Here is a 21,914-nt window from a genome sequence, read left to right as displayed (position 1 = left end):
AAAAAAGCCACACTTTTCATTGATAGCAGAGCTCCATTATTAGCTTCCCTGAGGCTGCTCTGCCAAAGCATCAGAGACTAAGGAACAACTTGAGCACCTCACAGTTCTGGAGTCCAGAAGTAGGAAATGCTGGGGGCCGAGGCCATGCCCTGACATTGGGATGATGCTTCCAGGCCCACCCTTCCAGCTGGTTTGTCGGCAAGTTTGGGGCTCTTGGGATTGCAGTGGCCCCTCACCAGCCTCTGCCCTCATCACCATGTGAGGAAATGTGTGACCCTGTCTTCACATGGCCAGTTGTTTATTATGAGGAAACTAGTATTGGAATACAGGCCTACGACTCAGTAGAACTTCACCTTAATTGCGTTGGCAATGACCTTATTTCCCAATTAAGCCACATTCTGAGATATGGACGATTGGCTTAGGGAAGCACAATTCAACCCATAATGAATGCTTACCGTATACTTTTATAAATAAAAGATTAAAAATCACTCTTGACTGTTAAGAGTCTCATCCAAGCTCCTATTATGAGCTATTTATTTATTCTTTTCTTATCCTATTTATTATTTTCTTATCCTATTTATTCTTTTCTTGCCCCTCCCTTTTTTTTGCGGGGGGGAGAAGCCACATGGGGCTTACATTTGGGCTCCATTAGGAGTCCTTCCTCTCAAACTACACTGACAACCCACTTTTTGCCAAAATTTAAAATACCACTTATATTTGATATTTTTTAAAAGGTGTAAATCTAACAAGCAAGGTACATGTATGCTAAAAACTACACTCTTGAAGATTTAAGTAAATCAAGAAAGACAATGATTTCAGGGATTGGAAAATCTGAATAGTAAAGATGTCAATTCTCAAATTTATATACAGATTTAACATGAATCGAAATCTCAAATTTTGTTACAGAGATACATCTTTCTAAAATTTTATCGAAAGATAAAAGAAAATAGAATACTCAAGAATACTTTAAGAAACAGCAAATGAAACGGGAAATAAAGTGAATCCACCAGATCTCAAGACTTACTATAAACCATAGTCATCAAGATGTGTGTCTATTGCTCTACCAAGACCACAGACGATGGAATGATAACCTGAAAGTAGAAATATACCCACAGGACTATGCTTAAGTGATTTTTGAGAAATACACAAATGCAACTGAGTTTTAAAAAGATAACCATTTCAACTGTGAAGATACTAGAACTCCACAGGAAAACAAACAAGTAAATAAAGCTTGCCCTAAGTCTTACACCTTAGACGATAATTAACTCAAAAAAAATCCTTTTTTACATTTCAATAATCATTTATTAGTTACGGAAGAATCTCCACTAGTATTTACATAGTGCAAAAAAAAGCTGTTATTACCCCTAAAATGTGATATAACAATTATCCTTCAAACAACAAAAGAACAAGATGAAAATCTTTTCATGTTATAATTCACTAATTTTGCTATTTTTTATTAGAGCATTACAATTAAGACATTAAATTAGAAATTAAATTACAAAATAACACATATACTTTAAGGTGTGTTGTGCCAACAAAGTTTAAATTATTATCATTAAGATTCAGATTCCAGATTAGGTAAACAGTTTGGCTGAGTCTGTGATGTGTATAAAGACTGGAAGGGGCAAAGGAGGGGGAAGGTGTCTTTAAATAAATTATAAAACAGAAAAAATTTAAAAGCAAAAAATGATTATGGTTTTAAATGGAATAAGTTAATGTTTTAACCTGTTGGCACAACGCACAGGAAATATTTAAATGACAGGTTTGTTGTTTTTTTAAAGCAAACAGCAGCTTTACAAACAGTAATACTTCTTTATACATATATTAAAGTAACAATGTGTTAAGATTTAACAGTTTTATGTTAAAGAGTTGAAAAATGAATGTAGAGTTCACTACTCATTTGTACATTACGATACCCACCCCACCCACCTCCCCCAGCTTATTAAGAAATCAGACAAGTACATTATTTGAATATTAATTTTTCAATACTTAAACTATGTGAATTCCTTTTGACTAACTCTTTTCCAAATACTGGAATCATGTAGTCAAATGGAAAACATCAAAATGAAACATTTAGGGAAAAAATAGAAAATCTTTAGGGGTTAATATTCAACAAGTTACCTTAGACTTGGAGCCAAAGCAGAATTCATAATAGAAAAAAAAAAAAAAAAAGAATTGAGCAGTTGGATCTCTTGAAATTAAAACCCTTAGATCTATAAAAGACCTGCTAAGAGGATGGAGAAAAGCAAGCTACAGACAGGGAAAATTGCTTCCAAACCATTTGTATCTGATAAAGGACTGGATTTAAAATACATGAAGAGCTCTAAAAACTTCCACATTAAAAAGTCAACAATCCAATCAGAAAATAAACCATATGAAATAAGAGATGTTTCACCAAAGAGGATACACGGATGGCAATCAGTCACAGGAAAATATTTTCAACATCATTAGCCATTACAGAAATCCAAATTAAAACTACAGTGAAGTGTCATTACACATCTATCAAAAGGGCAAAAAAAAAAAAAAAAAGTAATGACAATGCCAAATGCTTGTTAGTATGCATAAAAACTGGACCAGTCACACTCCAGTGGTAAAAACAGAAAAGGGTAGAGCATCCCTTGAAAACAGTTGGGCAATTTATTTAGAAACTACACATACAACTATAAAATATCCCCACAATTGCACTCCTAGATACTTATCCCAGAAACACATGAAGACTGAAGTTCTCACAGAAACCTACATGCGAAGGTTCATGGAAGAAGAGACCATTTAAATGTCCTCCACTGGGTGAATGGTTAAATTATTAGGCCTCTGTACCACGGAATCTTACTCAGCAAAGGAATAAAATGACTCATGCCCACAGTCACTTGGAAACATCTCCAGAGAATTATGCTAAGTGAAAAAAGCCAAACCTAAAAAGGTAGATAATGTAGGATTTGATTCACATAATGTTCACTCAATGGCCAAGTTCTGTAAACTAAGGATAGTCTAGTAGCTGCCAGAGGTTAAGGACAGGGAGGAGGCAAAGGCGAATGGGACTATATAACAGGGCAACGTGAAGGATCTTTGTGGTGACCCAAATATTCTGGATCTTAACTGTATCAGTGTTCACATCTAGATAGGCTATTATCCAGATATGCTCTTCTTGTCCTATAGTTTTGCAACTGTTGTCTTGGAAAAGCTGGATAAATGGCACATAGGCTCTCTTTCTCATTATACATAAATATATAATTATCTCAATTTCAAAAATATTAATAAAAAAAACCCTCACCTTCCCCTCTTTAATTAAATGACCTCAATAGACCCCAACTACACAAACTAGATACTCCTGCACTGCCTTCTCATCTTTACATTTAATCCATTACCAAGCTACACATAGGAGCTAGGTATCCATGCTTCCCATTCTATCTTCACACTGAGCCTGTCCAAGCCCTTTTCTGTTTTACCAACCATCACGTAATCTCATGACAAAGCTCTCAGTCTCTAATATTCTCTAATCCCCTCTCTTCTCTAGATCTTTTTTTTTTTAATTTTTTAAATGTTTTACTTATTTCTGAGAANCTCAGTCTCTAATATTCTCTAATCCCCTCTCTTCTCTAGATCTTTTTTTTTTAAATTTTTTAAATGTTTTACTTATTTCTGAGAAAGAGACAGACAGACAGACAGACAGCATGAGCAGGAGAGGGTCAGAGACAGAGGGAGATACAGAATCTGAAACTGGCTCCAGACTCTGAGCTAGCGTCAGCACAGAGCCCAATGCAGGGCTCGAACCCACGAACTGTGAGATCATGACCTGAGCCGAAGTCGGACTCTTAACTGACTGAGCCACCCAGGTAGGTGCCCCTAGATCTCCTTTAAAAACAAAACAAAACAAAACAAAACAAACAAACAAAAAGAAACAAAAAAACAAAAAGAAACAAAAAAACCAAACATTTTTTTTAACTTTTATCTTTGAGAGACAGAGAGAAACAGAGCATGAGTAGGGGAGGGGCAGAGAGAAAGACACAAAATTGGAAACAGGCTCCAGGCTCTGAGCTGTCAGCACAGAGCCAGCCGTGGGGCTTGAACCCACAAACCATGAGATTATGACCTGAGCTGAAGTTGGCTGCTTAACCAACTGAGCCACCCAAGTGCCCCCTCCAAATCTTTCTTAAGGACACTTTAACTTACAAATACTATGTCTACACAGACAAACTGTACATTATTTAGCTGGGAAAATGGACATTTTGGGATTCTCTGCATACGGTTATTTCATTTCCCTTTTATTTGGTGCTTAAACCTTTTCAACCCCATCTTCTGCTGTGTCTGTCTGAATGCTTAAGGTTACCTGTCACCTGGTGACCTCATGCCCACTCCCCGGTGCTTAGCTGACCAAAAAGTCTTGCCTGAACTTTGTTCATTACATTTTCTGTATTTCTATTTGGTTCATCCATTAAAACATGAACTTCACAGAACATGATGTAATACATGCCTAGTAAATTTCAGTAGTATCAATACCATTTTATAGCATAATACAAATTTTTATGCTAGTTTTTTATCCTTAATCTTCACAAGAAATCAGCAAGGTGGCTTTTAGCATTTCCATTTTCTAGGTGAGAAAGCTGGGATCAAAGAGGTGAAGTAATTTACCAACGTCTCAGAGCTAGCAAGTACTGAAGTGGAAATGGTGACTTTTAAAGGAGATAGGTTAAAAATCTTCAGATGAATTCAGTAAGAACTTACACTTCCTTATATACCTATCATTAGACCACCAAGTCCATTTGCCAGCCTAGAGTAATTCTACATTTCCTAGCAATGGCTAGAATCTAAGGTCTCGATCCAATTAGATCCCTAGAATAGCTGGATTTGAAAGAGACTTTGTATTTTTGTTAGCAGAGGCGGGGGAAGCAGAAGTTTTCTACAAAGCAACAACCACCAAAACAGGTTTATCACATCCAACAATTGTGCTTCTAGGGATTTCCCAGGTACCTAATCAACTAAGTTTACAATTAATATCTACCAGAACAGAACAAGCCTGCAGGTCAAAAAGCTGGAAGCAACCAAGGTGTTTACATGTAGGTACATGCATCCATACGATGAAATATTGTTCAGCAATCAAAATACACTATTCAAACTACAAAAACATGCATGAGTCTTAAATGCATGTTTCTAAGTGAAGGATCCAATCTTAAAAGATAATATACTGTATCATTCCAATTATAGGACATTTTGGAAAAGGCAAACTTAGAAGACTAGATAACTAGAAGACTATATAAAAGATCCATGGGTTCCAGGGGCTAGGGCTGGAAAAGGGTGACTAGGAGAAACCTGGAAAATTTTTAGGGTAGGGATACTATTTTGTAACATGGTGATGGATACAACACATGAGGCATTTGCCAAAGACACATGGAACTTTTTGAGTGAATCTTCCTCCAGGCAAATCTTTGGCGGGGGGGGAGCACTGATGAGATGGAAGGGTCCCAGCACGGAATGCAGACTGTCAAGGGAAGTAAGTGTATGACAAACGTATGCGACGGAGTCACTGAAAAGGCAGGGGAAATGGCGTGAGCTAAGTGGAAAGGAGTGATGTCTGAAACACTAGGGACCAAAGGAATCACACGTGTAAGTATCATATTCTAGATCAAGTTACTTCCAAGAGGATGCTAGCTAAGCAATCTGACGGTCCTACATTTGGATACTGGAGTTGATGACAGAGGCAGGATTGTGACTGTTACTTAGACAGGAGGGGAGGGGCTGGGACAATGCCAGTGGTAACACAGCAGAGGGGGAGACAAAGAATTCATGTTTAGTTTCATGCAGATCCACTGCTATACAGAAATCTACAGCTAGATGTGTGTATACATGGGTTCGGATATCTGTAGGTTATTTCCTCATTCTGCCAGAGGAAAGGGCCTACAAGAAACAACGAGTAGTAACAAGCCCATCAAGCGCTCAGAACCAGATTCCTAATACCATTCTCCCAAAACAAGCAACCACACTCCACGGAGAAACGGCTCCGGGCCTGGGGCAGAAAACAGATTTATGGGTATGTATACATATATGTCTGTGGCTTAGTAAACACATATATATTTCTGTGTTCCATCAGCTGAAAGGCCCTGGGAAAAAATGCAATGTAGTAGCAACCAGAGCAGCCAGGATGCAGACCTTAGTGTCAAATCATTTCATATATAGATCCATATAGAGAGATATAAATATATACGGAGAAATGGCTGGCTCCCAGCTGCAGCAGCAAATATCCAAGATGAGCACAGAACTTAGAGCCCCAGGAAGTGCTCAGACACAAAAGCCTGACATTGAAGAGGGTTATGCCAACAGAACACAGCACCAACTAAAGTAGTCCCAAAGAGCCAAAGCTGGATTAATTGGAGTAAGAAAATGGATCAACTAGTACTGGAGTATAACACAAAGTATAAATAAATACCTAAGAATCTGTAACACATTGATGCAAATAAATGACTGAATAAATGGGGGGTAGGGAGGGGGAGAGCAAAGGTCAATGTGCCCTATAGAAGGATAACAAATAACTTACGTAGCTACTGTACCATCAAGGAGGTGAAGCATAAATACCTACTTATGTGTGACCGGTGTTTGGTGACCCCTTTCCAAGGGAAGCAGCATGCATGGCACGGAGAAGGACGGGGGCGGGAAAGGTCACCTTACAATGGAGAAACCTGGCTAACCGCCTCAGCCAGGTGATTCAAGTACAGTGATAATCATGCTCATAGCATATACTCCTGATGTGAAAGGATGAAAACAGCATTTATCTCTGTGGTCTTCCTCCCCAGAACAGGGAATCCCAGTGTGAACAGGAGAAAACGGATCCCAAAGGGGGACATTCTACAGGGTATCTGACTGGAACTCCAGAAGAATATCAAGGTCATACAACAAGGAATGTTGGAGAAACGATCACAGTCAAAAAGAGAAAGTGAGACAGGTCAACACCATGTAATGTGAGATCGTGGCTAAGATGACACAAAAGAATATTAGATAAAACTAAGGAAATTGGAAAAGAGCATGGACTTTAATATTGGTTCATTAAATACAACAAGTATATCACAGTAATGCAAGATATTAATGGGGGAAATTGGATGCAGGGTATATGGTAATTCTAGATGTTAATTCAAAATTTTCTGTAAATCTTTAACTGTGCTAAAAAAAATGAAGTCTACTAAAATAAAGTGATCAATTCAAAACTTTTTTTCTAAAAACTAGGTGTTCAGTGCTTTGCCCTTCCACTTTCTCTTTTCTCTCAGAGCTTCCTATTTGGACAGTAGACTGTTTAGCATCTCAGTATGTGCTGTACTGGTTACCAATGGTGTTGGACCACGGACTCAGCTGGTCCAAGAATTTCATTAATACGTGTTACTCTGCAGTTCCAGCTTTTGGCTGGGGTGCAAAATGATTCATTCCCAAGTAGGAAAGTAGACATTTTCATACCTCAGCTTTTAAATTTGAACTAGCATTTTACCTCAATTTTTACCTCAAATTTTTCTAAGAATTACAGCTTAAGTACATGATGCTCAGTATTTTCCCGATGTACTCTGAGTAGTTTCAGAGGCAAAGCATTTATCATTCACATGGCGTACGTGACCAAGTGGTTTTTCCTCAATTCTTCACACTTCCTCCTCGTCATCAAAAGAGGTTTTGCGCTCACAACTAACCATACCTTTTTGCTTTCCGCTCAGAGTCATTAAGTATGGTTCCAAGTATCTATTCATTTGTAATTTACTCAAATTCCCATACTATAGTAACCACCTCGTTTACATGTGGACACGTGCAGCATTCCAATAGAGAAAAGAAACTATCTGTCCACTGAAAACATCAAGAGGCAAAGTCATCCTTCAGGGAAATATTTTTAATTATGTTGCTTAGGTAGAAAACATCCCCTATTTATTATTTTCCCTTGCTTCAAAATAGCTACCAGTCATCTTTTATTCAACAATTTTCAATTTTTCCTGATATTAAAATAATTCCATTTAACTTAATGTCCTAGTTGTCTCAAGGCAATAATCAAAATACAAAAAAATGGCAATATGTCTTGAGTATGCTGATTTCAATTCAAGATCATCTGTGTTTGATCTTACAAAATATTTGAGGAGGAAGGTTTCAAAAGGCCTCCGAAATAAATGTTCTACTGTCTGTTAAGTACACCATATATGTTAGTAATGTTGCTACAAAATAACCTTCATGTTATGGTTTTCTGACAGGCAGGCAATCCTGTACAAATCACAGTAATTCAGTCACAATAGCCTCCCTCAATGCATCTGAATATATTCAACAATGCTTAAAAGAAAGAAAATGGATAAACAGGTTTTAATAGAAAAGTTAATAGAGGGGCGCCTGGGTGGCTTAGTCGGTTAAGCGTCTGACTTTCGCTTAGGTCATGATCTCGCGGTTCGTGGGTTCGAGCCCCGCGTCGGGCTCTGTGCTGACTGCCAGCTCAGAGCCTGGAGCCTGTTTCAGTCTGTGACTCCCTCTCTCTGACCCTCCCCTGCTCACGCTGTCTCTCTCTCTCTCCTAGAAATAAATAAAAATATTAAAAAAAAAAAAAAGAAAAGTTAATAGATACAAGTAAAAGAGGAAGCAACTGATAAAAAGTATCGTTAACTCAAAAATCGGGGCGCCTGGGTGGCTCAGTTGGTTAGGTGTCTGACTTCGGCTCAGGTCATGATCTCGTGGTTCATGGGTTCAAGCCCGCATCAGGCTCTGTGCTGACAGCTCAGATCCTGGAGCTGCTTCTGATTCTGTCTCCCTCTCTCTGCCCCTCCCCCACTCACACTCTGTCTCTAAGATAAACAAACAGTTAAAAACAACAACTCAGTTTCCAAATTTCTCCTTCCAGGATGATCTTTGCTGACAGTGCATTCTGACAAGGCATTTGCATATTGCCATGCCTGGGCAGGGAGCCAAGCAATGCAGGGGAGTGTAAGGTAGAGAGAGGCGGGGAGGAGGGAACCTCAATGAGGGGTGGTCAAAAAAAGGCAGAGGTGGCAATGGAGACCCAGATGCAAAACACCATTCCAGCGCTTTGGAATCACAAGTCAGGGACTAATAGGCAAAGGTCAGGCCACAGAATTCAGTTTGAAATAAACTGGATCAACCCACAACTACTGTTATGAGCCCAGGAAAACATTGGTCCTAGGAAACAAGGTACAGCCACAAGTACCACACGAAAAAAGAGAAAAGACTAGGATACTGGAAAGGAGGGAAAAAAAATTAGGAAATTCAGAGGCCCTGAGATCACAGAGGAATGCAGAAAAACCGATCTAGGGGTCAACACTGCAGACAGGAGTGGGCTCTTACTTCCTGCCCATCTAAGAGCCATCGTCTAACTGCAAGAAGGAAAGTCCACACCCAAGCAGAGGAGGAGCTGAAACGCAGGCATGTTTCAAAGCTTTCCCTGGCAAGGGTTACCATCAAATCCGTAATCCCCTTCCTCGTCTCACAAACCTAGTTACCGCAGGACAGAACTCCACCAGACTCGTCAGTTAGACCCAACTCAGCTGGGAGGTGGTACTCCCATTCCTTTCTTCTCACATAAGAGCCTTCACGAAATTAAGTTCCCGGAGGATGAAAGGCAATTTGTTCATTGTGCTCTTACTACAGAATTTTAAGTCAACACACTAAATAAATTACAAGATAATTTGACAAAAGTGACTCAGACCAAAGGATAGAAATAATTTATGTTGTCCGGAAGGGGACTGAAAAGGAATCCTATGATGTTGTCTAAGCTGGGCAAGTAGGTTTTTTGTTTTTTTGTTTTTTTAAACAGATAATTTTCAATTTCCCATGAACTTTTTAAGATGGAAGAGAGGCACTGTTTGCACTCCACAAAGGTATTTTCTTGGTCTTTAATGTGTACTAGGAAACGAGTACTCACCAAAGGCTCAAATTTTAGCACGTCCCTGTGGTTGGAAGGCTTGAGGAAGCCTAAAGCCTTCTACACTCTCCTTAATTCGCAACACGGCCTCCGGGCACATCACTCATCTGCGATGATTCGTTTCCACATTTCACAAAGAGTATAAAATCCACTGTTTTCCATTGCAAAGCTTTAAAGGTCAGGGTTCACCATCTCTCTGACGATTAGTTTACAGCAGCTTACAAAAAAAAATAAAGAAGAGGAAGAAGCAGCAGCAGCTCTCCATGCAGCACACCTGCCCCACCTTCCAGGGGCTCACAACGATTCTGTTGTGAACTTCTGGAGCTTTGCTCTACTTTCTCATATTCACTTTTTAATCAAATTGATTATTTCAATAAACATTTATGGACAGTCTGCTATACCAGACTCTATGCAGGTGACTGACCCCCACAGCAGCACAGTACATAATATATCTTTTCAAGGGTCCTAACAGTGGGAACTCTGGGAGCATATGGACTTGAGGATTCCCAGAAAACTTTCCAGAGACAATGATATTTAAGCAGCGGTTTAAAAGTAAGGAGGAGTTAGCTCCACAGAAAGGAGGAGAAAAGGTGTTCCAAGTCAGCTGAAACTTAAGGTGGTTCATTCTAGCTAGAGCAAGAATTCAATACAAAGTATCGGAGAAAGAAAAGGGGGTTCAGAATCATGAAGAACCATTTGGTTAACAGCAAGATCAAATAAATAGGTAGACAGAGTAACCCTCATGTGAGGACCTGAAAAAAAAAGATCAGAAATAGACCATTTTTTTCTGTGCTATTATAGAAGGAAAATATTTTAAGAATATGAGAAAATGAACAGCAGGTACGAGCGATTGAATATAGTCAGATGTGGGCCACACCATAAATAATAATAGAACTCTGACCCACAACCTGTAGCAAAGCAGCCCACGAAGCCAAACCACATCCTCTGTACCAATATGCCCCATATAGCCAAGGCTTGATCAGGGACATCCAGCTTCCCTAATTTTTACCCTTGCTTCCAACTTAGAACCAAGCCGAGAAGGGCAAATCTTTTCCCCTAACCAACCACAGAAGACACCCACTTTTAGTTAGCACACGTACTGCTACCCCATGCCAACGGCCTCTAATCAGCACACCCCTGGAACGTTCCATTTGATTTTTCACTATAGAGCTTCCCTTTGAGTCTCTGTCAAACCCAAGTGATGATAGTGGACTTCCTTGCTTTAGGAAGTTCTAAATAAATAGCTTTTGCCTGTTCTCATTTGGGTGGTTTTCATCTCCCCAGGCACAATCCTTTTTCTTTTTTTCTTTTTTTTTTTTTTTTAAAGAGTTTTGGAGGGGAAGATAAGGAGCACAGAATCTGTCAAAATGGTACAGCCAGCTGACGGATTCTTGCTGAAGGGTTTCTAGTCTCTGACAATGGGATTGAGGAGATCGCTTTCCTAGGTCACTTAGAGAAGTGGGAGGTTCAGAAAGTAAGGGAGACAAAGATTGTACCCCTGGTTTATCTCCACTACTGTGCTATAGATGTCAGAACACCTCAGGCGGTAGAAGGGGGTCTTTCTAGAACTTCATTTGGGTTTAGTGTTGCCCCTTTCCTTACACAGCATAGCCCAGTGATTAAGAGTTTGGACTTTATAGGTAGCCCGTGTTCATCATGTCAGCTTTGCCACATTCTATGTATCTTTTGAAAAAGGTCACTTAGTTTCTCTGTGCCTCAAATTCCTCAGTGAAAATGGAGATCATAGCACTGACTGGGAGTTGTTTCCACAATTAGTTACTATTATAAAAGCACTAAGGACATGTAGTAACATCAGTTACTACGTATTTCTTAAATGCAACGGTTCCCTGGTCCTTGGAGGATTGTTCAACTTCTATCTCCAGCACAAATAAACCTTCTAAGCCCAAATCCGTACCTGCGAGAGCTCAGCAGCAGACTGCAGGTAGCCTTTATATTTCATTACATCGAGGTACCAAAGGGTATCAAAGCATGGAGAGAGAACTCAAAGGATCTCGAGACATCAACCAGACATACACCTGGTGGCTACGTGAAGGCACACAGGGCGTCCCTGTAAGTTTCCAGGAACCTCAGGGAGTTACAACTGGGTTTCGTATCTGAACTGTCCTCTGGGGGATCACGGGGCTCTGCATCTCACAATGCCATCGCGTTCGCCAGCCTCCAGACTGCAACACTGCTGGCGTGTCAGCTCCTGCCCCCTTCACCCTCCAGGACTTAATGTACTTGCTCTAGAAATAACTCCGCAAGTACATCCAACTATCTAATCAACTTCCCTTCTTAAACGTCTCACAGGCAACTGACCTATGACAAAAATTACACCCCACGTCTACGGAATCTCTTCTAATAGAATAGCGTACAGAAGTGGAGAAGAGAACTACAATCACAATGTTTCCACGAGAAGCTTTGCCCCATCTCCGTGGAGACTGCGCTCCCCTCTCAAGCAAGGCTGGTGGACAGGAGTGAGCAAAACTTCTAAGAGGTGCCAATTAGGAAGTGCATACATACCAGTGGGAATGTGTCTTGTTGTTATGGTTACAGGTACAGTGATGCGGTGCCTGGCTTCCTGGGTTTCAGGATTGGTATTCCAAAGCCACACACCCCTGCCTTAATGTCATGTTCTCAGGTGACAGATGTGGCCCAGGCTTCTCTGCTTCCAGCACCTTCATTAGCCCAGCTCACGACTTCCCACCTGCACTACAGAATCGCATGACAGACTGACCTCGGTCCCATGCTCCCTCACCCAGTCAATGCCACACCGAAGCCCCAGGTCGCCTATGAAGACTCCTGCCAGCCACTGCTTTAACTGCTTTCCACCTTCACACCCAGCTACTTTCTCCAAGTGCTATCAACCGCCAAAGCCATCACCGATTCTAGGTCACTACCACCCCCCCTTCCCGAAGATCTTGTAGTAGCCAGCCAGTACCCTGGGCTCCTGCATTCATACACCTCCTCCGGTTTTCTCTACTAGCAATCAGAAGGGTACAAAACTCACGATGCGATCTTTCTCTGCTTAAAGAGCATCCTGCTTCCCTTAGCCCCAAGTCCCATAATATCCTTAGCGTGTCCTAAATGACCCCCTGCATGAGCTGGTCCCTGTACTTCCTCACCAGTCTCTCACTGCACCACTGACCTCTCTCACCGGACTTCAGGTATCTTCTGGTGGTCTTTGCATTTCTGCCTCAAGGGCTTTGCAGAAGTCGAGCTTAATTTCTGAACTGACCTCTCCAACTTTCCCTCTTTCCAAACTCCCAGTGTCTGCTGAAACGCCACTGGCACCAAGAGAACTTGCCCCTCATGTCTTTTCTTCACAGCTGCAATGAAACCACTCCTTGTACAATTTTTGTCTGAGGCCAGTCTCTTCTACTTGACTGTCAGCCCCTGAGAGCAAATCCTAGTCGGGACTGGGCATTTATTAAAGGCTTAGTGTAATAAATAGTTGAAAGCTATGGAAAAGAAATTAGTATTTGAATGGAGTCTATCACAGATTACGGAATATTAAGGGTCTGCTTAAAGAATATCTTTTTATTTTGTATTAGAAGTTTTTAATTTTCTAATAGTTTATGGTCAAGGTGGTTTCCATGTAACACCCAGTGCTCATAGGCAAACCATGAGAGACTCTTGAATGCTGAGAACAAACTGAGGGCAGATGGGGTGGGGGAAGGGCAGGGGAGTGATGGGTATGGAGGAGGGCATTTGTGGTGAAAGGATAGCTTTTAAAATTTGATACTGAGAAAATAGTGACTTGATTATCAACTTACCCCAGGCATGGATGGTTAAGTAAGTTTACTAGGACAGCTGACAGATATGTTGCATTCATTTAAGAAAGTCCTAGGACAAGTAAACAACTACCAGATGTTTGGGGTCAGAGCAACCAGGTTTTATGTTAGTGGGATCCAGCAAGTCTCCCAAGGCATCCTGGGAGAGGACGCTTAGAGGACAGCACAGGAAGTCAGGTGTTCAACATGGACGAAGTACAACCTACCATCAACCAACCTCTCCTGGCAAGAGTGATTAACGTCACACGAGAAATGCTCACCTTCCTTTAGACTTCATGCCCTTCTGGCGTAGGCTTTGTGAGATTTCTAAGGGAGATTTTAAAACAAGTTTCTGCCTCTTTCATGTCGTAACCCTGAGCCCCTCTCAGAGAATCACAGATGTGAGGGGATGGTGGTGGGGTAGAGAGAGAAGTATGGACACGGCCAGACTGAAGTTGTCCCACAGTACTGTGCACACGCGAGGAAAGTTTTGCAGACCCCGCTCCTTTTATACAGGACTACTCCTCTATTATTTCTTACTTTCATTTTACGAAAACCTCAGAAAACTGCCATCTACCCAGCTATGTCAACACCTCAGGCAGTCAAGTTATCAAGCTGTTTGCATGGCAACAGGAGCTGTCCAGGCACCTGAAAAAGTGGTCTTAAGCCACAGTGCTATGCTGTAATTCTCTTTCTGTGCGAGGGCATACGGGTAGACATTAAGTAACCTGGAAAGAAAACCACAAAAGATAATAACACATTCATGTTACACAGTTGGGCTCAAAATTATAGCTGGCAGTTAGTAAGACCACATAGCTCATTTGTACAATTCTTTCGGGAACTCTCCAGATGCAGGACTGTATCAGACATGAAAGAAAAAGTATTGCCACAAATTACCTGCCTAAATATTTTGAAAGGTTGGAAACTCAGAGCAAGTGTTTAAAATAGTTGAGTTAGTGACAATTTTATCTGAACATCAATGTAGTCTCCAAATAACCACTCTCCTAAATAAGAATTTTTTTTTATTGGGTCAAAAAATGAGAACACTGTTCCATGCTTAAATGCATACTTATTTTAACATCTTATTTTCCCTTTAGGAATCTACAGAAAATTATCAGGAAAGAAAGAACAGCCTAATCCTTAATCTGTATTGCACAGAAGTCAGCCATGGACCTGACTTACATGTAGGATGCTTATTGGGGGGTGTTGTGGGTTGAACTGTATCCCCAAAAGGATATGTTAAAGTCCTCAGTCTCTGTGAATGTGACCTTATCTGCAAATAGGGTCTCTAAACATATGATCTAGTTGAAATCATTAGGGTGGGCCCTAACAAGATGGTACTCACAGAAGGAAGAGACACAGAGGCCGACAAATAGAGGAAAGACTCTGTGAAGCCACATGGAGACGCCATGTGACAACTGATGCAGATACTGTCACCACACACCTGCAAACCAAGGAGTACCAATGGTTGACGGTGATGCTAGAATCCAAAAGAAAGGTATGGAACAGATTCTCCACTGGAGCCTTCGGAAAGAGCTTGGCTCTGTTGGCAACTTGAATTTGGGACTCCTAGCTTCCAGAACTGAGGGGATAACTTATGGATTTAAGCCACCCGGTTTGTGGTGCTGGTTATGGCAGCCTTGGAAACTAAGCACCTACATGGAATTTAGAGCTCGATTGGGCAGAGAAAGAAGAAACCATGAGGCAGCTACAAGAGGACCCCTGCTGATCGGGTAAGGGACCGGGAGCTGCGGAGGTCCTTCCAAGTTTTTCCCAACTGAGGGGAACCGGGCCGTTGTCCTTCTGCACAGACCAAGCCACTGGACATGGGCCATACCACGATGTAATCGTCTGGCCAGGAATGACGCCCAGGGAGACTCCGCTCTGTTTCTGAAATGATTTTCATCTCTGGTAACTAAGATTTGTATCACGTTGCAATGTTCAATACTTCTATCTTTGAATCTCAGTATTTGCCTTTTTATGGTCTTAATGTAAGTATCTGTATATAATGTCAGTAATAGATCACATTTATCTTTTAATCCTCAAATTTATTGTAGATATCTGATAGGGACTCAACTGTTAATTCTAAGTTGTTTGTCAATTTCCTACACCATGGTATTTCCCCAGTGATTAGTTATAGCATACACAGAGATGTGTGCCTAAACCATCTATCCTTTCATGAAATCCTGTTTGCATCAATACAGGATTATCAGAACTTTATGTAACTTGACTTTGTACCTTAAACAGTTCTTGGGTTTTACTGCTCCATATATTCTTGGAGGGAAACTTAAATTCAACTGGCTCATTTTTTTAAAAATGTCTTTATTTCTAGAGAGAGAGAGAGAGAGACAGCGTGAGCAGGGGAGGGTCAGAGAGAGGGAGACACAGACTGTGAAACAGGCTGTGAAACTGAAGCTGGCAGTCAGCACAGAGCCCGACGTGGGGCTCGAACCCACGAACAGCGAGATCATGACCTAAGCGAAAGTCGGACGCTTAACCGACTAAGCCACCCAAGCACCCCAACTGGCTCATTTCTTAAACATTTGTTGGGAAATTCATCATACTCCATTTTTAGATTAGCTTTGTGATAGCTGACATCTTCACAATATTGACTCTTTCCATTAAAGCTTCCTTGGTGAAATTATATAGGCTTCTTAAACACCTTATTGATGCTTAGGACTGTTGTGCTTAACTTTAAGTTTATTCTCTGGTATTAGAGCCTTTGGTTCTATGTTAAGACATGATTTTTTGTTTTCTTATTTAGGTACTACACATGCAGGAGCCTGGGGAGAGACAGGGAGGGAGAGAAAAACCCAAGCAGGCTCCATGCCCACTGTGGAGCCTGACGCATGGCTTCTTCTCATGACCCGGAGATCATGACCTGAGCCAAAATCAAGAGTCAGGTACTTAAACTACAGAGCCACCCCAGCGCCCCATTCTTTCATTATATTAACTTTTGCTATTTTTGTCTATTTGCTAGTTGTCCTGATTTCCAACCACTTTTCCAAGTCATTGAAAATCCTCTAATGAGGGTCAGATTTTTTCGATAGAAAAATCATGTCATCTAATTATGTAAATATAGTATCACTCCTAGGATGATCATCATTTTCCTATTTGTTAAAATTATTCTAGAATTTAAGATTAAGATACCAGGTCTTGGGATATTTTGACAAAAATTTCTCAAAGAGCATTTTCTTTTTCCTAGATTGTGAAATAATTATTTTTGGCTTTTGGTTTTTTGATTTTATAATTGGACCTTAGGTCACTGAGGAATGTCTGGCTTCAGACCAAAATCCCAAGTGTGATTGCCCTTCTCAGGCCAGACACGGTTCACACAAATGCACGGTTGTCTCTGGAGGGAGTCTTAGTCAAGGACCAGCCCCAACCCTGCAAACCAGCCATGTTCACAGGAATACCTGCTCTCCATGCTGAGGCCCAATGCACCTCCATTCACAGGTCACCCTTGGCCAAGACCTTTGTTAGGTGCCTCTGTCTAGACCATCTTATGAGTAAGGGCTTGAAGAGCTGTTTCTTCAGCAGGACTCATCCTCAGCCATTTTCCTCACCTATTCCAACCCCTACAACCTTCTTCCTTTCCCCGGGTCCATAAAATGGCCAAGTCCTTTGTTCATGGCTCTCCGGGCAGTGAGGTGCGATGTTGATGTGCAATAGCATGTATAGAAATTGGGTGTTTTGTTTAGTTTTTACAAAACCTGAGCACCTTTGTTTTAATGAGGGGTTTAAAAATGGTAATTATTTTTGAAAGCTTGAAATTCCAGTTTTACATTTACTGAATGTTGTTACCTTTCCTTTTCCTTTCTCCCAGCATACAGGCTTTAAGTATCAGTTTTCCAATGTTCTTTAGGACATTAAAACATTTTAACATTTTAACTTATATTGTCCTATTAATGTTGGGAAAATCAGTATCCATATATTCACCTAAGAAAACCAACCTACTTTTTAGTTAGCATCTTGGAAGTCTTATTGAAATCTAACTTTTACCCCAGGTATTTTCTATTATGCTGGCTGTTTTAAATATCATCTGGACCTCAAAGCCACACAAAGTATCAGCAANTTCCCCCCCCCCCCGTAATGACTTAACTCTAGGTGTTTCAGGTGTTAAGTATCAACAATTTTTTTTCGTTATTACTTAAATCTAGGTGTTTCAGTTTCTTTGCCAAATACACATTCTTATAAACCCAGGATATATCTTCAGTCTCATTCCTTGTAGGCTTGGTTGTATTCTTAGGACTTTGTTTTGTTCTGGGGCAAAGCTGATAATAAGAGGTAAAATTTCAGATTCAAAGTGGTTTTTCCCCCCTATTTTCTCACACAATTTAAATGACAATTTGCCTGAGCACAGGCAAAAATTTGGGGGGGGGGCCTGAAGACAGTCACTCAGGGGACGTTTGACTCACACCAGTTAGTTTCCTGCCTCTGCCTTGACCCAAAGATCTTACAGGAAGACAATAAATAATTAGAACACCGAGATTTTATTTTGCAGTCTGGCCAGTTCAGGTCTCTCAGAAAGAGAGGCAAAAAGTCCACACTAAGTGGGTGGGATGAATGGACATCAGGTCAGGTCAGCCATTCAGTGCAGAGCCCTAGAGTGACTGGACTGGAAGATACTTGGGTCCTCTAGGTTGGCAATGGATTGTGTGGTTTGTGGGTTCAGGTTTTTACAAGAAGCAGACAGGACCTATGTCCACACCAAATTCCTGCTCGGGCCCTCCGATGTCCATGGGTGCAATGTCAATAATGGGGAGGCGCGAGGTCTTCTGCGACTGGTACTCAATCATAGTCTTGCCTTGCCCCACTTACCGGTGTGTTTCGTGCAGCCATCCTTCAGGACAGTGTATGTGAACCTGCTGTTGCCCTCAGCCCGGATCTCCACGTCATTGGAGCCCTGGATGAGCAGGGCCTTCTTGAGGTTGCCAGCTGCTTCGTCCAGGTAGGCAATGCTGTTCTTGCAGTGGTAGGTGATGTTCTGGGGGCCCTCGGTGGACAGGTGTAGGAAGGACACCTGGACGTTGGCCATGTTGGGAGCCAGGTTGTCATCTCCATAGCTGAAGTGGAAGCCACTGTTGGTGGTTTCTCCAAACTAGATGGGTTTCTTGTCCTTGCTCTTGCTGCTCCACAAGTTCTTCTTGGGAACATTCACTGGGTTGGGGGTAGACGCAGGTCTCGCCTGTCTCCATGTTGCAGAAAACCTTCATGGCATCCAAGGTGCAGCCCTGGTTGGGGTCAAGCCAGTAGTCTCCGCTCTTCCATTCGGGGTGGCAGAGTTTCAGGTCCCGGCAGGTGTGGGCAGGGTTCTTGGGGGAGCCCTCGGGGCTGCGGATGCCCTCAATCTGGTCGTTGAGGGACCTGAGTGGGGCATCACCTCGGCATCGTGCTGTCTCAGGCCAACGGCTACCTGGTCAGCCCGCGTGTGCTGCAGGGGGTTGGGGCCCTTCTCTCTCTGGCCTAGGCCAGCAAAGGCAGACCAGTCGATGCCAGGGCCAGGGGGACCTGGAGGGCCAGGGAGTCCGGGGTTTCCAGGAGGACCAGCGGGGCCAGTTTCGCCTGAACGTCCGCGGGGACCAGAAGCCCGATGGGGCCGGGGATTCCATCAGCTCCATCTTTGCCAGAGGGACCGACGGGGCCAGGAGGACTGGCAGGACCAGAAGCACCTTGGTCTCCAGAAGGGCCAGGGGGGCCGGGCAGACCCTGCAGACCAGTGAGGCCACGGTGTCCCTTCAGTCCCGTCTCACCAGCCTCTCCAGCTTCTCCTTTGTCATCTTGGGGACCTTGAGGATCTGGGATTCCCCAGGCTCCAGCCAGTCCTGCGGGGCCCATAGGGCCCTGTGCGCCAGCTTCTCCTCGGTCTCCCGGCTTTCCAGTTGGGTCAGCGGGGCCAGGGGATCCAGGAGCACCCACGGGACCAGTCTCACCACGATCACCCTGGACTCCAGCTGCGCCGTCTCTGCCAGGGGGGCCATCAGCACCAGGGCTCCCCTCTCGTCCAGGTTCGCCAGCAGGACCAGCCAGGCCAGGAGGACCCACGGGGCCGGGGGTACCTCTGTCTCCAGATGCACCGGGAGCTCCCTGCTTGCCAGGCTCACCCGATGGGCCAGGCAGGCCGGGGAATCCTCTCTCACCATGCTGCCAGGAAGAAGAGGCAGTACCTGGAGAAGGAGTACGAAGTCCATATCAACCCCAACTCGCTCTTCGACGTCCAGGTGAAGTGAATCCATGAATATAAATGCCAGCTCTTCAACGGTCTCCACATCATCACCCTGTAGAAAATGGCTTCTCCATTGGATTCCTTAGTAGTCTGTCAGTGGGAGATACTGGTCGCCGTCTCCTCGCCTCCTCCAGCCTCAAGGAGCCCTATAAGTCTCAGTCATGCGTGAGTGCATCTCCATCCACATTGGCCAGGTTGGTGTCCATGTTGGCAACGCCTGCTGGGAACTCTATTGCCTGGAATATGGCATCCAGCCCGATGGCCAGATGCCAAGTGATGAGACCATTGGGGGAGGAGATAATTCCTTCAGCACCTTCTTCAGGGAGACGGGTGCTGGCAAGCACGTGCCCAGGGCCGTGTTTGTAGACCTGGAACCCACAGTCATTGATGAAGTTTGCACTGGCACCTATGACCAGCTCTTCCACCCTGAGCAGCTCATCACAGGCAAGGAAGATGCTGCCAATAACTATGCCCGAGGGTACTACACCGTCGGCAAGGAGATCATTGACCTGGTCTTGTATCAAATTCGGAAACTGGCTGACCAGTGTGCACGGGTCTTCAGGGCTTCTTGGTTTTCCACAGCTTTGGAGGGGGAACTGGTTCCGGGTTCACCTCCCTGCTGATAGAACATCTCTGTCAATTATGGCAAGAAGTCCAAGCTGGAGTTTTCCATTTATCCAGCCCCCCAGGTTTCCACTTCTGTAGTTGAGCCCTCCATCCTCACTACCCACACCATCCTGGAGCACTCTGTGCCTTCATGGTAGACAATGAGGCCATCTATGACATCTGTCATAGAAACCTCAATATTGAACACCCAACCTACACTAACCTTAACCACCTTATTAGCCAGATTGTGTCCTCCATCACTGCTTCTCTCAAATTTGATGGAGCCCTGAATGTCGATCTGACAGAATTCCAGACCAACCTGGTGCCCTATCCCCGCATCCACTTCCCTCTGGCCACATATGCCCCGGTCATCTCTGCTGAGAAAGCCTACCATGAACAGCTTACTGTGGCAGAGATCACCAACGTATGCTTTGAGCCAGCCAACCAGATGGTGAAACGTGACCCTCACCACGGTAAATACATGGCTTGCTGCCTGTTGTACCGTGGTGACGTGGTTCCCAGAGATGTCAATGCTGCCATTTCCACCATCAAGACCAAGCGCAGCATCCAGTTTGTGGACTGGTGCCCCACTGGCTTCAAAGTCGGCATTAATTACCAGCCTCCCATTGTGGTGCCTGGTGGAGACCTGGCCAAACTAGAGCGAGCTGTGTTTAAAAAAATAAATAAATAAAAAATTGAGAGATCCCAGGCAGGCTCCACACGGTTCACGCAGAGCCCAAAGGTGGGGCTCAAACTGATGAACTAGGAGGTCATGACCTGGGCCAAAAATCAAGAGTCTGGATGCTTAACCTACTGAGCCACCCAGTCACCCCAAGACTCTTAACTATAGAGAACTGATGGTTACCAGAGGGGAGCCACTGCAGAAGACCTTATCACCTTTCATGAAGAGAAAGGAACCAAAATCTACACAAGGACATATGGACAAAAGAGGACCTGATCAGCTCCTTTCCAAGCCTGAAAAATTTTCAGTGAATATTTCAAAATACAGCAATGTGCCTTTTCAATGAGGAAACCATTGCAGATGGTCTATAAGCCTAAAATTGGAGAACTGCACAATACGAGATGTAGGTGTGTATGGAGATGGGCAATAGGAGCCCTCGTGCATGGTCCCTAGGAAGCAAACTAGTATAGCCACCCTGGAATTCTCTTGCATTACTTAATCAAGTTTTACAAATTAATTATGGCCTACTAACTCCATTTCTAGATCTGCGTGACACATTTTGCTTACATTCGAACAGACATGTAGAACTCCTCTACAGCATTATCTCTTGTAGTGGCCAGTTAAAGGCAAATGAGGTTACAATAGAGCAGTTGTTTAAAATGGTAAATATGTATAATGGAGTAGCATCAAAGGAAAAAAAATGATGTACACTGAAAAACTAAGTATTTCCTGCTTGATAAACATGGA

At 42.9% G+C, this 21,914-nt stretch overlaps 2 pseudogenes; one reads left to right on the top strand and one right to left on the bottom strand.

Annotated features, from left to right (window-relative positions):
* Window positions 1–18,145: 18,145 nt before the first annotated feature.
* On the bottom strand, window positions 18,146–19,845 carry LOC144222223 (collagen alpha-1(II) chain-like; annotated as a pseudogene).
* A 195-nt stretch (window positions 19,846–20,040) lies between these two features.
* Window positions 20,041–21,176, top strand: LOC144222222 (tubulin alpha-1C chain pseudogene; annotated as a pseudogene).
* Window positions 21,177–21,914: the final 738 nt, after the last annotated feature.

This window comes from Crocuta crocuta, unplaced genomic scaffold (genome assembly GCF_008692635.1).
Source record: "Crocuta crocuta isolate KB4526 unplaced genomic scaffold, BGI_CrCroc_1.0 scaffold101, whole genome shotgun sequence".
NCBI classification, from domain to species: Eukaryota; Metazoa; Chordata; class Mammalia; order Carnivora; family Hyaenidae; genus Crocuta; species Crocuta crocuta.
Note: the sequence above shows the minus strand (reverse complement) of the source record. Positions and strands in the feature narration are given on the sequence as shown.